The following is a 9,868-nucleotide window of genomic DNA, read 5'->3' as shown; positions in this document are numbered from 1 at the left end:
GTAGAACATAAAATGTTAGAGCTAGAAGGTGCCTTTGAGACAATCTAGTTCAATTCCCTTTTCATATGATGAAACTGAGACAAGAAGAGAAAGAAAGTGTGATTTGTGCAAGGTTACCTGGGCCAAGCTAAGGCTAAAATTCAGGTATCCTGAGACATCCCCACAATCAGCCTGGAGCTCTTCTCTCTGCTTCCCACTCAGCTTCCATCATACAATGAAAGGCAGTTCACCACAGCCCTAGAGAGACAGATAAATGTTATTTTTTATGTCTGCTGAGAAACTAAGATTCCGTATTTCCCATGGATACCTGTTTGTATTGAGAGTAGACTGAGTGGAATTCAAAAAGGTGAGATTTTTGGTTTAGATTCAAGAAAAACAGCAACTCTTTCCAATAACTACAGCTATTTAATGATCAAATGGGTTTTGTGGAGAAGTAATGAACTCCTCTTTCCTAGAAATGACTGAATATTTGATAACCTTATGTCAAGGTTATTTTAGAAGGGCTTCCTCCACTGTGTGGGAAGTTAAACTAAATGTCTTCTGAGGTTTCTTATGACTCTGTGACCTCAAGATTCCCTGAAATTCTATAACAGGTAGTAAGGATCAGGGCTCTTAGACTGCATTAGAGTGGGTAACATCCAGAAAAAGGAAAGTGATAACCCTCCTATCTTCTGCTCTGGTTAATTTATATCTGGAGGACTGGAGCCAACCTGAAGGGCCACATTCTGGGAAGAACATTGACCACTGACAATGGAGTGAGGGAAATGACTAGAATGATGAGGGAACTTGAAATCCATGCAATATGAAGGTTAGTTGGGGAAATTACAGTTATTTGAACTAGAAAATAGAACATTTGAGTAGAACAGAAGAGCTGTTTTACCAAGCCACTTTGGAGTACTATATAGAAGACAGATTTAGACTTGTTCTTAACCTCATACATGCAACATCAGGAGTAGTAAGGGCAAGTTGCCAAGAGGAGGATTTAGGGTGTATGCAAAGAATAACAATCTCAATAATTAGGTGTTGGGATGGAAGTGGAATCTTTATCCCTGGAGGTCTATATATAGAAGTTGGATAATAACTGATCAGGGATCTTACAGAGGACACTCTCCTATATGTGTGTATATATATATATATGTATATATACATATATATATATATACTTTAGGCTAAATGATCCCTGAAGTCCCTCCCAAACCTAAGAATCTGGGAGCATGAAGAATGCTTGTTTTCATTCATTCATTCATTCATCTCTAGGAGATCTGCCCTCAGGCCAGTGTCTGGGACTGACAGTCTGACTCGAAATCCTGTGATTCTTAGAAAGGGTTCTGCTCTGAATTTTCCACTTGTAGTGATATCACCCAGTTTTTCCCAAATTTTAGAGACTCCCCTAAACAAGGAAGTTAGGACATGACCCAGTGGAAAGTAGATGTTAGGGTAGAAATAGTCTGAGGCAGGGGAACAGTCTGGCGGGGGGGGGGGGTCCTTTGGTGTGAGAGGAGGCCTTGCAGACATTTCTGTGTTATGAAACTTTCTACTTATATTCCTCAAACCTAGACATTAATGCAGTGGGGGACATATTGGGTGGTATAGATGCCAAATGGTACTTAAAGGGGCATTTGATAGCATCTTGATGAACTCTATCCTTTTACAGAGGGGAAAACAGGAGACCACAAAGGCTAGAGGAATTGCCCAAGGTAACATAGATAATAAGTAGCAGATTCAAGATTTGAACTCAGTTCCTCTGTCTTGACATCAGATATTCTTTCTACTGCCTCACATTGACACATTACTTTATCCCAGCCCTCTACCTGATCCCCATTGGGGACCTCAGAAAAAAAGATGAAAATGGAAGCTTCTATTTCTCTAGCACTTTGGGACAAATGTCATTATTCCCATTTTACAGATGATGACACTGAAAGTCTAAGAAACAAAATGACTTGCCTAAAGTCACATAGTCTAGAAGAAGTAAAACCCCATCTCAAGTCATATCCTAGCAAGTGAGAGCTAAGCCAAACCTAAGGTACCCCAGATTCTGGAAAGAGATGTGACCTCATATTAATCTTTTGACCTTTTGAAGCAAAAGGGATGTGTCTTATTCATTCCATTCTCCCCAAAGCACTGAGCTCCCCAAAGAACTGATAGTTATAACAGTCTATTCTGAGTCTCAGAATTCTCAGGTGCATTGAAAAGAGTACTGGCACTCTGGCATTGTGATCTTGAACAAATCCCTTTGGTCCTCCATTCCTTTGTTTACTTCACTGTAAAATGAGGGGTTTGGACTGAACAAATTCTAAGGTTCTTCCTGACTCTGTAATTTTGTGATTACATGAATTTAGGGGACGGGTCAGAGGTGCCTTCAATTTCCTCATCTGTAAAACTGGGATAATAATCTCTATCCTTTCTATCTCGTGGGGTTTCTACAATGAGATTAGTTAGCAGGATATTATTAAGGGTCATTCTGGGTCCAGTGGTAGTGTTCATTGGGTGTGTGACCAGATCAGGGCAACAATAGACCTCCCTTCCACCATCCCTGTATAGGCACTTGAGGGAATCTCCAGACATTAAAGATATTCTAGCTTAGCTGTAAGAGAGACAAGACATCATGAAGACCAAGTATTTGCACTTGTGGTTACTAAGTCATCACTCTGCTGTCAAGTATCTCTGGGGTGTCCAGGAAGATGGTGTAGTAGGGAGATCCACAGAACCAGCATCAATGAATCAGAACTAGAAACATATAATTTGATTGATGGAAGTGGAACTTTTAAATCATAGGCCAGTCATAGAATCTAGAATTGGAAGGGACCTAGTGAAGCCACTTGATCCATCCTCCAAGCCTCTAGGCTGTGTTTATGAAATTTGTCAGCTTCCTTGGCTATAAATCTGAGCTAATATTGGCCTCATCCTGTATTGATGTCTGCAAGGACTAATTAAAGATGATAAGGAGCCATCTAACATTCTAAGCATTTTTATAGCTGGGTACCCACCCTATCACCCTTATATCATTATGATTTCCTGCCCCAAACTACCTACCTGGATATGATTGCTCTCTCCCTCTACCTTGGTCTTTTTCTCCCATTGGCAGGCACTTGTGTAACCAACCAGGGCTTCCTACAAGGGCACAACATATCCTAGCTAGTGGTGATTCTCATACCCAGATTGCACCAGAAGCTGGGCTGGAGAACAAAGGAGGTAGAGGAGAAGAAGTTGGATTGGTAGTCCTATAGAGTGGAAAGAAGGTTGACTCTGACACCAATCCTCTGACCTTAGACAGCTTAGTCACTTATATTTCCTAGGTCTCAGTTCTCCCATATATAGAATATGGGAGTTGTACTAGACAGCCTGTTTGTCCTTTCAGCTCCAGATCTCAAATCAAAGCAAATTAGGGGAAATGAGGAAAGGTTGCCTAAAGGAGATGATCCTAGAGTCAGGAAATGTAAAAGGAGTCAATAGATCCCAGTTGAACTTCCTGCCTCATGATGTTCTTTCCTGATCTTGGATTCTGTGTTTCTATAATCCCTAGTAACTAAATTTCAGCAGGGATGCCAGAGAATCATAAAAAAAGAAAATGCAGTAGAAAAATTGTGTCTGTAGGCCATTAACATTAAACCAAGATTCCCTCAAGTGCCTATATAGAATGGTTCCTAACTCCAGAGTCCTTGTACTTAGAGACAGGTGAGTTACCAGTTGAGTTTAGTGCTAGACCTAGAGTTAGGAAGACTTCAGTTCAAATATGACTTCAAACATGTTATGTGATCCTGGACAAATCACTTGTAAAATACTTTGCAAACCTTGAAGTGCTATGTCATCATTATGGACTTTCCATGTGGGATAACTCAATGTTTTGGAGATAATAGAACATTAGTTTTTCCAAGACCTGAGTCATATTCTAGTTCCCTCCTTGATTCTCTATGACCTTACCCGAGCTCTTTTCCTTCTATAGCTTCTGTCTCCTTGTCTGTCAAATGAAGAAGGGGGAATTGATGATGACTTTCCTGACTTGCTCAGCCTCAATTTTCTCATCTTCAAAATAAGCATAACCTCTGCCATATCTTCCAGCTCTGACTACTCTACCCTGGAATTTTACTTCTAACAAGTAAATTCTGTAGGAATCACGATATGTAAATTGGAAAGGGGTTCATCTAGTATAGTCTCCTATCTTATAGAGCAGTCATCTCAACCCCCTAATCATCTAGATTGTAATCATAGCAAACAACAAGGGAATGATGCTTTTTCTCAAAGCACTAACATGATGGGTTGGGAGGTGAGGGAAGGAGTAGAGAAAAGCAACTCCTCACCCACAGCCATCCTGAGGTCATCCTCTGTCTGAAGGATATAGCATCCTTCTTCTAGTGCATATCTTTCCCTCTCTCAGGATCTATGAAGTCAAGGATCAGATGGTCCATGAATCTATTGTCCTCTGCACCAACAGATTCCCAGACCCATTGCTTTTGTCATAGGCAAAACTATTTTGAGTTATGGTTCTGCTTGCTATAGATTCAGCTTAATACCCCAGGAGCCTTCATGATCTCTTGATGGACTAACACTGTAGAAATCCCCCAACTTCCTGATGGTCTAATATTAGTAAGGCTTCAGAGTCCTAGGCAAGGGCTTAGGAAAACAGATGATCTCAACCACTATTATAACAACCGCTTGCAGCAAAATTTATAGTTTTGTTTAAAAGGGCTTCTCTTTATTAATGTTATTTTATTCTGCTTTTTAGTATATGTAAAGATAGTTTTCAACAGGCATCTTTTTGTAAGCTTTTAAGTTCCATATTTTTCTATCTCTGTTCCTTTCTTCCCCCTTCCCCATAACAGTAATAGGTTATACAAATACAATCATGTTTAACATATTTCTATATTAGTCATGTTGTGAAAGAAGAATCAATAGTAAAGAGAAAAAAACCATGACAAAGAAAAGAATTATAAAATAAGGTTTAAAAAGTGAAAAATAGGAGGGTTGGAGCCGGGGACAGGATGGCCAATGAGGAGGAGGATCCTGCTTTTGAGGAAGATAATGAAGATGTGGGAGGAGGAGTGGATGGTGGACAGGGTAAAAGGAAAAGACTTTTCTCTAAAGAATTAAGGTGTATGATGTATGGCTTTGGCGATGATCAAAATCCTTACACTGAGTCAGCGGATATTCTGGAAGATCTTGTGATAGAATTCATCACTGAAATGATTCACAAAGCAATGTCTATTGGACGACAAGGTTGAGTGCAGGTTGAAGACATTGTCTTCTTGATTTGAAAGGATCCAAGGAAGTTTGCCAGAGTTAAAGACTTGCTTCCTATGAATGAAGAATTGAAACGGGCTAGAAAAGCATCTGATGAAGCAAACTATGGATCCTGACATCTTTTATGTTCTTCAAAGTTCTCTCTACCTTTTAGGATGTGTGGGTGTGTACTAGACCTATGTATTTTTCATCTTGCCAAAAATGAAAGGTCCTAACATAATTTAAGTACTTCATTATTACCTGTACATTATTACCTGTATTCAATTTATTCTGTAAATGGAAAATGGAGCAATCCAATTGACACTGTAAATGGAAAATGAGCAGCACTCCATTACTGCCTGACTTTGACTTTGAGGGATCTAAAAGTGGTATGTAGGTATTGAATTGCCTGTCTTTCTTTGTTATACTTGAAGTCACTCACTAGATTCAATGATAGCAGGGAAGAAAGTAAAATATTTTGCAAACCTTACAAATCATTGACTTTTTGAGGTGATAAAAACAATTTAACAAAAGTAGTATTTATGTTCTGGTCACTTTTTTGCCTTTGAAGCTTTATATAATAGCATAAAACTCTTTCTGGCTATTTTCAATCATATATATATATATATACATATATAAATATATATGTGTGTATATATATATATATATTTATATATATAATGGTTTTATGGATTGCTATAGGAAACTTTTCCATACCGTGTGTTGGGTTATATTCTTAAGGTGTTGTTAATTTCTCTTAAGGAAAAGGAGGGAAAACATTCTATATTCTTTTGCACAAGAGTAGATTTCTTAAAATAAATAATGTTTTCATTTCTTTCACTGGATATCAGTGAAAGTTATTGTTCCCTTTCAAAATTCCATATGAAAATTTAAGATAATTTGATAACTTTTTTGGTTCTGATTAAAAACCTTTATGGCCTATTAATCTCATTGTTGAAGTTTTAGGAAAACTAATCTCCACAGAAATGGTTTAAATTCTGAGATTCTTAAAGGAGCAAACTGTAAATTTTAGTAAAAAATGGAAGTACTCTAAAAATTTACTTTGTTCATTGTGGAAATAGCTGCCAGTATCTGTACATATGTGACTGTAGGTGCTGATACTGTAGCTCAGGATATGTAATTTTTGTATGTATTTAACCATAATGTATTTATTTAGTTAGTTTAGTATTATAATTTGAAAAAAAATCTTTAAATTGAGTCATTGAAAAATCCCTTTTGTGTGAAATGACCACTTTTATTTGCTGTTTATGAACAATCTATAAATCAATATTTGGGAAATTCTGCTATTCTAATTTTTTATATTAAGAATAAAGTAATTAAGAAAATTAAGCAAAAAAAGTGAAAATAGTATGCTTTGTTCTGCATTCAGACTCCAAAGTTTTTCCTCTGGATGTGTATGACATTTTCCATTACACATCTTTTAAAAATTATTCTTGATCACTAAATTGCTGAGAGGAGCTAAGTCCATCACAATTGATCATTACCCAGCATTGCTGTTAATGTGTACATTTATGTACTCACTTGACTCAGCATCGGTTCATACAAGTCTAAAAGGACTTCTTTTATAGTTGTAAAAAGTATTTGGTTTCTTTCCCTTTGCCTCTTGTCCTAGAACAGGGAACATGTTATTCTAATAATAAACCCAACCAGTTGCATTCCAAATATTCCCCCTTTCTCCCTTGACTCATCCCCTTCTTTCTCTATTCATCCCTCTCATATAAAATGTGCTATTTTTCTATCCTGTTAGCTCAGAATACTGCTGATTGGATGTAGACTTTCATAGGGTTTTCCTAGCGGACTAACACCTCTGGTTGTGAGGGCTTGCCAAGTCCTTTTCAGGGCTACTCATCCACCTTTGGTGACCACTTGTCACTCAACTCTTACTTGTAGCATGTACATTAGCCACATCCTAGTCAACCCTCTTGGCAGGCAGACGAAACTAGATTGAAAGTAACTGAAAGGTCTCAAACCTATATGTGAGTTTGGGGGTTATATACCCCAAGAATGTGAAGGATAGGTGGATGACAACAATCTATTCCAATGTCTCTGAAGATGGCTGAAGCAGATGCTATGGAGCACTTAGAGCTTAGTCAGACATCGAAGACACCAAGGTTATCTATTGCATGCTGGGTTGTTCCCAGTTATCCTGATTTTTGTTCTGTCATTGGACTTTGTTGACTCTGGAAAAGAAAATGAAACCAATGACTTCGTGCAATTCTGCCTCATGTAAATTGAACTCACCCATAAGTCAAGATATCAAATGTCATCGATCCTCTTTGGAAACAAAGGATGGGCAACAGCAACTCTAAGTCATGAAATAGATATGAAAAAAATCAAATCCCTATTATAGGAACCTGAATCTACTATCAGTGAGAACAGATTCCTTGGTATGCTAATAAATCTATTTACTTTCTGTCTGACCTCCTATCTCTGACCCGGAGATCTTACATCTCTTCTGGCTATGATGCCTTTCCCAAGAGTTCAAGAATTCCTCTCATAAAGGACTTCTGTTTCTGACTGCCTCATTTTGAAGATGAAGGGGGGAAAAGGCCCCAGGTTCATACTCTTGCAGCCTAGATCCTCTGACAATACAAATACAATGCTCTATTAGACAGAGTTCTGGATTAGGAGACAAATACTAACTGTTAAATTATTATCAAGTGTGACCTTCAGTCAATTAGTTAATTTCTCTAGGTCTCACTTCCTCACATATAAAATTAGAAATTTGGGTGAAATATTCTTGAAATCTCTTTATCTTTAAACCTAGGACCTCATCATCCCAAGGATTTTCTTCTGAACCACCACACAACACTTTCAGTAATGGGACACTCACTTACCCAGGGGAGGTGATGCCATGAAAGCTCATGAATTGGATTTGAGTGAGGGGGTGCTGTGCTAAGTCATCAGACTCACTTTCTCCTCTGGAGCCATCTGGATCCAGTGGCCAGATATGAATAAGGATGACTGAAAATGGAGTTGGTCCTGAAGTCAGGAGGATAGGAGTTCGAATCTGGTCTCAGACACTTGATGCTTCTTAGCTGTGTGACCTGGGCAAATCACTTAACCCTAATTACCTTGCATTCAGAGCCATCTCCTGATTCATATCTGGTCACTGGACCCAGATGACTCCGGAGAAGAAAGTGAGGATGGTCACACAGCACAGCAACTCCTCACTCATATCCAATTCATGTGCTTGTCATGGCATCACTGCCCTGATAGCATGGTCTTCTTCAAGAATGAAGGACAAAAAACATTACTCATCATATCAGAAGCAGATTGTAATAGAGGAATAGCTCTGATATTAGAAGATTCATCCTTATATTGAACCAAAGAATACCTTGTGGGGAGATGATCATTATCCTTAAAGATATTAAGGATTACCATGGGAAAGGATGATTAGTTATACCTGGACCCAGAAAATAGAGTTAGGAGCAATGACTATATGAAAAAAATGAATGAAAAAGTATTAAGAGGTTTCTACTGTATGACTTTTGTTGTTGTTCAATAGTGTCTGATTCTTTGTGACCTTATTTGGATTTTTTTTGGCAAAGGTACTGGAATGGTCTGTCATTTCCTTCTCCAACTCATTTTACAGATGAGAAAACTCACAGTAAGTACTATTCTTATTCCCACTGTTGAGGAAACTGAGGCAAACTCTTGTCCAGGGTCACACATCTAGTAAACTGTCTGTGGTCAGATTTGAGCTCAGGTTTTCCTGACTCCAGGTTCAGCCTACTATCTACCTTACCATCTAGCTGCCTCAATCTGACCCTTAGTCAAACCCCTTTGAGATCTGACATTGTGTAAAGTGCCTATACACTGGGAGTGCAAGTGGGAAGACTTGATTTCAAATCAGGGCTTTGGTTCTCCCTAGCTGTGTGACCCTAAGCAAGTCACTTACCTTTTTCTGAACCTCAGTTTTCTTCTTTGTAAAATAGAGTTACTCAAATCTGCAGTACTTAACTCACAGGATGGTTGTAAGTTTAATTAATGTCTGACTGTTAAATTTCTGTTAAATGAAAATTATTCTCCGGTTCACATTCTGTAGATGAAAGATTTGGAAGCTGCTAGTTGGCAATTTCCCGTGGTCCTTTTCTCTGGTCTGCTGTGCTCATCCTGTGCCACCAAGAATGCTTCTGATCCACATTAAAGCATGATGCCATGACTATTGTATTTCCACTCCCCCTTTTTGGGGAATGGGAAGGGAGAGCCCCTTAAGATTTTCAAGTAGCATTTTAAGGTATTTTCAAGGTTCCTGCTATCTCACCTGTAAATTTGGTAACTTTTTTCCCCATTTGAAAATCAATAGTGAGAACTCCCAAAACAAGTTAGCAAACATTTGTTAAATGACTATTCTGTACCAGGCACTGGGTAGGGATTGCAAGTAAAGGCAAAAACAGTGTTTCTGATCTCAAGGAGCTCCTATTCTAATGGAGGAGACAACATGAAAATAGCTCTATATACATGATAAATGCAGATTAAATGGAAGGCTATCTAAGAGTCTTGGATGGGAGAAGAGAAAGGGGTAGGAGCAGAAAATTCTCTTTAGCTATAGGGTTAGAGGAAGAGTTAGGAAGAGCTTTCAGTGAAAAGAACACTGGCTGGAGTGGCTAGGTGGCACAGTGGAGAA

The 9,868-nt window shown here is 38.5% G+C and overlaps 1 pseudogene; it reads left to right on the top strand.

Moving 5' to 3' along the window:
• Positions 1-4,979: 4,979 nt before the first annotated feature.
• LOC141496864 (transcription initiation factor TFIID subunit 13 pseudogene) lies at positions 4,980-5,354 on the top strand (annotated as a pseudogene).
• The last annotated feature ends 4,514 nt before the right edge of the window (positions 5,355-9,868 follow it).

This window comes from Macrotis lagotis, chromosome X (genome assembly GCF_037893015.1).
Source record: "Macrotis lagotis isolate mMagLag1 chromosome X, bilby.v1.9.chrom.fasta, whole genome shotgun sequence".
Classification (NCBI taxonomy): Eukaryota; Metazoa; Chordata; class Mammalia; order Peramelemorphia; family Peramelidae; genus Macrotis; species Macrotis lagotis.
The sequence above is the reverse complement of the archived record's forward strand: the minus strand, read 5'-3'. Positions and strand labels throughout refer to the sequence as shown.